We start from the raw sequence: 5679 nt of genomic DNA, 5'->3' as shown, positions 1-5679 counted from the left end.
CTCTTTGGTAAATTGTTATCACAGTACATCCTTGACCCCTGCTTCGATTACTCTGGATTTTTGGAAAAAATAGCTCAGAAATTATAAAGTTTCATTAAATTTTAGAATACTCGATTTATAAAAAAAAATAAATTTTAAAACAACTGATTTCGGTAAACTTTGCCGATATTTCTACTGTTGAAGAGTTTGGTAAACATAAAACTATCGAAATTTAAATTTACTGTTTATCTTACTACCCATTTTCGGTAAAGTTTTCTGAAGTTTTTTATTTTGAAAAGGTCCAGTAAACCAAATTTTCAGTTTTTGCTCTTTGGGTCTTGAGCCAGCGGCATTAAAAAATACCCAAAAAGAAAAAAACTGAAAATTTGGTTTATTTGACCTTTTTTTTAAAAAAAACTCCAGTTTTGTTCATTTTGACAGATGGTTTACCGATCTTTGCCGATTTTTTCAACTACCGAATTCGGTAAAAAAAAATATAAAGGAGCCATTACACTATCGCAAACAAACAAACTCGCACTTTTTCGTGTTTTACAGCTTGCCAAATTCGCAAACTTGTTTTTAGCAAACTCGCAAACAAGGCAAAATACAAACAAATTCGGGCAAACAAACAAAGCAGGCAAACTGTCAAAAAGTGCGAGTTTGATTGTTTGTTTGCCGTAGTGTAATAGCTCCTTAAGTGTGTAACGAGAACCTTTTTGTTACCAAAATATTATTATAAAATAAACTAATTTAAAGACAATCTTCTTCGACGTTGAAAGCTCTTACTAAAGCCTGTTTTTTTTTTTAATCATTTTGGTATAAGCACTCACATTTTTAACAAGAAACCGAATCCTAATAATTTTATGATTTGCAGCATGGGACGCGAAGTTTGGTATTGTGTAAAATACTACTAAAATTAATTGGAGAATCCCAACCTCATTGGTATCTTCACTCTTTTTTTGAGAATGGCTGAATTCAGATACTTAAATATTCCGCCGCAACCGAATTTTCATTCTTGCATAACAAAAATCTAACAATCGATTGTTGTGCCTTTCAATTTAATTGCGCAAGACTCTTGTAAAGTGCAAAATGCGCAATACAATACTTCCCACTTTTGGCGAATAGTAAATTGGTTCCACTCATGTATAAAATACTAAAAATTTTAACAGTGTTGATGTTTTACATCAAACTATCTGCTCTCAGCAACTACGATTTTCACGCTTGTATGCTCTTTCCCCAAATACAACTGTTCTTCTTCCGTACTGATATTCTCAGTGCCGTACATAGCCGAACACGTTTTTGTGTTTACACACTCGCGTTTGACATTTTAATTGGATAAATGGACTACTTCGTAGATTTAAGTTTTACAGATTTTTTTAAATACTTATTTTTTAAAGTCTCTAAAAACAGCGTTTGGTATTTTGGGTATTCATATTGCATATATGTAGTTCCAACGGTAACTACAACCTGAACAACATTGTTTTCATACATTGAAATCTCATAACTCATTGTTCCTTTCCCAACAGGTCATTACGATGTATTTATTTAACAGCATCTGAGATCTAAATATCAATTTAAAGATGACAAAGGATAATCTCCAAATTTAGTCTTCTTAGTGAGCTTTGATTTTTTCCTCTACAATTTGCTGGGAGAATGGAAATTTCGGTGACGCCGGAATGAATTTACTTCTAGGCAAGACCAGAGGTCTCGGATCATCTTGCACCCTTCAGAGGTTCCCCAGACCCCATGGTATGCAAAAATCATCATTTATTGGCGGTTGAGTGGTACAGAGCAATTTACCTAAATGCTCAAGTTTTACGGGTTAATTCCCATTAAAACTTGTTCCTGCTCAAGGCAAGCCAGTTTTCAACCAAATGGGCTGAAATTTGGGCTGGAGGCCCCATTTTGAGCACCCTTTCGGGCAATCTCATATTTGATTTGATTTGATTTAAGCATTTTTATTTTTTACTGCTCTACACTACTCTAGAATAATAGAGAATGAAAAAACATCGAGTAGTCGATGCAAGATCTCGAGAATACAGCAGGCAACCACTTATAAACAAGTAAACATTGAAATAATTAGGAAAACAGCTTTTCACGCACGTAAACTCAAACCTTTTCTATATGAAAAGTCGTTGACCGTGATCTAAACTCTGCCAAGCATAGCCAGCCTGAACTCAACTTTAAACTCAACACAGCGGGGGGTGCACTGACCAACGGACGACATCACTCAATGTTAGAACGATATCTCTGAACGTGCTCACCGGCCATGGATCACGAATCCGAGCAGAAATTGCCTTAAAATGGAAAGTCAACATGATCTCTCCGCTGTGAATTTGCACATGTCCGGCGAGTGAACTTGTAACCTGGGGACCCAAATTTGTGTTTGCCGCGGCCAAACACGAAAAACGGGTTTCACTTCCACCACAACCGCCTTTGGAAAAGTTCTATCACCTTTGCCGGTCGGTGTGCGGACTAAGGTAAATGGGAGTTTAGCTAAAACTTTAACGAGTAGACCACCAGTGCAGCGTGACAAAGATGACGACCATGAAATTCGAATGGCGGGTTTGGAACCCCATGCACGATTCGCAACCAACGTGTTGTGCTGGTTGCAGAAGCAAAGGAGAATTTTAGATTTCGTTAAGTGAGAGTGAGGTTAGCCCCTGCGGAAACCTGATTGTTTTATGATTTTATTTTTGTTTATCCTTTTATCGTAGTGTATTTTTAAAATCTTTTGATTTTATCTTTTTCTTCACACGGCTTTCCAATTTTCCAAACCTCGTCTACCCTTGACCAAAGTGTCTGTCCTTTGCACTAATTTGTATAATCTGACCCAGTGAGCTGTTCTCGATCTCCTTGGTTCCGCTTTCGCGCTACGCGTACCTAGAACAACCCTCGGAACTTCCATAGCCGTTGCACATGTGCCCAAAAGCGTTTTCTCTCGCAAGATCACCGCACCGTTTTCGCGCGACGCGGTATTGAACTTCTAATTTCGAGAATCCTCATCGTCCGACCGGTATGCAAATCAGGGGCCAGTTTGCCGGCATAATTAACTCGTTTGGCAAGTTCACCCCCTAATCGAAAGGAGGGAGAGACATCTAATCCGTTGAACTGGTTCAATGTCGACTTCCAATGATGTTGGTGATGGCAAATCCGGGCAGGCCACCGGTGTGAATTATCATTGGAAATTGTAGTCTGCCAATTTGCAGGAGGTCATAGGTAATGGCAGTTCAAGAAAACTTACCATATCCACCTATTTGGTTGATGCTTCAATATTTAAACGAAAACCTTAAGAAAATTTTTGCCAAGTTTAGTGTTTTAATTTAAAGCTCTACTAATTCTATTAAAAATACACAAATTTAAATTTTAATAAAATCAGCAATTCTTCACGAAATCGGCCGATTTCATGACATTTTAATTTTAAGGGGCCAAAGAAGTCCTATGAAACTAAAAACTAAAAACTAAAAACTAAAAACTAAAAACTAAAAACTAAAAACTAAAAACTAAAAACTAAAAACTAAAAACTAAAAACTAAAAACTAAAAACTAAAAACTAAAAACTAAAAACTAAAAACTAAAAACTAAAAACTAAAAACTAAAACTAAAAACTAAAAACTAAAACTAAAAACTAAAAACTAAAAACTAAAACTAAAAACTAAAAACTAAAAACTAAAACTAAAACTAAAACTAAAAACTAAAACTAAAAGCTAAAAACTAAAAACTAAAAACTAAAAACTAAAAACTAAAACTAAAACTAAAACTAAAACTAAAACTAAAAACTAAAACTAAAAACTAAAAACTAAAACTAAAACTAAAAACTAAAAACTAAAAACTAAAAACTAAAACTAAAAACTAAAACTAAAAACTAAAAACTAAAACTAAAAACTAAAAACTAAAACTAAAAACTAAAACTAAAAACTAAAACTAAAAACTAAAAACTAAAACTAAAAACTAAAAACTAAAAACTAAAAACTAAAAACTAAAAACTAAAACTAAAACTAAAACTAAAAACTAAAAACTAAAACTAAAAACTAAAACTAAAAACTAAAAACTAAAAACTAAAAACTAAAACTAAAACTAAAAACTAAAAACTAAAAACTAAAAACTAAAAACTAAAAACTAAAAACTAAAAACTAAAAACTAAAAACTAAAACTAAAAACTAAAACTAAAACTAAAAACTAAAAACTAAAAACTAAAAACTAAAAACTAAAAACTAAAAACTAAAAACTAAAAACTAAAAACTAAAAACTAAAAACTAAAAACTAAAAACTAAAAACCAAAAACTAAAAACTAAAAACTAAAAACTAAAAACTAAAAACTAAAAATTAAAAACTAAAAATTAAAAACTAAAAACTAAAAACTAAAAACTAAACTAGAATTAAGTTTCTGATCATTTTTTGCCTTCTGCAAAGTTTTAGCTATTTTTAAAATAAGAAGAAAAAAATTATCACTCCCAAAAATTTTAAGAATTTTTCAATTCATCACTAATGACGACAACCGATATATTCTCAAAAACGTGTTTTGATTGGATGTGGGGACCAAAAAAAGACTTGTTTTGATCCACAGGGAAAGAATGGGTAAACGTTTTTCCGCCAAATTATCGATTTTTGATGAAATACTGCTTTTGCCTTTCTTACAAAAGAAAGGTTTAAGGTTTGCTTTTGGAAAAACGGTTTTTTCAGAAATCTTAAAAAATTCGTGCACGGCGAGGATTCGTCCCAGGAAAAAATCCTATTACTAAATTGAAGGTTTAGATGTGCTCTTTTGATTGAATTTTGTCCCAAAACCCGGAACTCAAAGTCTGATTTTTGAGAGCTCTTTTTCTGAAATACATGAGCGATGTCTGTATCCGCTCATAAAAATTTGTGTCTTCCATCACTGGAAAACCGCTCGTAAAACCCACAATTTTTAAAAGTCAGATCTGTAGCCGTGGGGTCAGAGACGAACATTTTATTTTTCGATTCACAATTTTCGACCAGTAAATGTGGTCAAAGCCATTTTTAGAGGTATTTTTTGGACTATTTTACAGATAACACTATCAAATTTAAAGAATTCAGTTTCAAACAAAAAGCCATTCGAAAACATGCGCCATAAACTTTTTGGGCCCCAAATTTGAAGCTTTTCCAAAATGTATTTCCAGAGATATAGCAATTTAAGTGTTTTTCGTCTTATTTTTACCCTATTTTTTCCTATTAAATTTTTGGATTTATACAAAATCATATACTGAACATCAAATTCGAAGTCCCGGCTCGTTCTCGCTCGAAAAGTCGTCAAGTCGAATCTTCAACGCTTGCGCGTTTTACGCTGCGCGTGAAAGTGTTCTTTCTGGCTTCTCACAATAGATCGACAAAGTGCAATAGCGATACATATTTTTTTAAGTTAATCATAGACTAACAATTAAGACTGAGTACCCTTTATTTTTTTTTATAATGTCAATCCAATATGTTTATCTTACTTAAATTTAAATATCTTGCGACAAATAATGTACTTCTGAAATTTAAAAAAAATGGCATTTGAGGTTCAGCCTAAAAATATTCGAAGCTTAAGGTAAAATTCTCACTGAATGGTATCATTATGTTTCTAAAAAATAATTGCTCCAATATATTTCTCGGAGTTTCATCATTTTGTAAGAAAGGCACTATTTCACCTCTGGTGATATTAAATCGGGTTTTTTGGAATGAAATGAACTACAGTCAAAAT

The sequence above is a fragment of the Culex quinquefasciatus genome, chromosome 3, assembly GCF_015732765.1.
Source record: "Culex quinquefasciatus strain JHB chromosome 3, VPISU_Cqui_1.0_pri_paternal, whole genome shotgun sequence".
In the NCBI taxonomy this organism is placed as follows: Eukaryota; Metazoa; Arthropoda; class Insecta; order Diptera; family Culicidae; genus Culex; species Culex quinquefasciatus.
The sequence above is the reverse complement of the archived record's forward strand: the minus strand, read 5'-3'. Positions refer to the sequence as shown.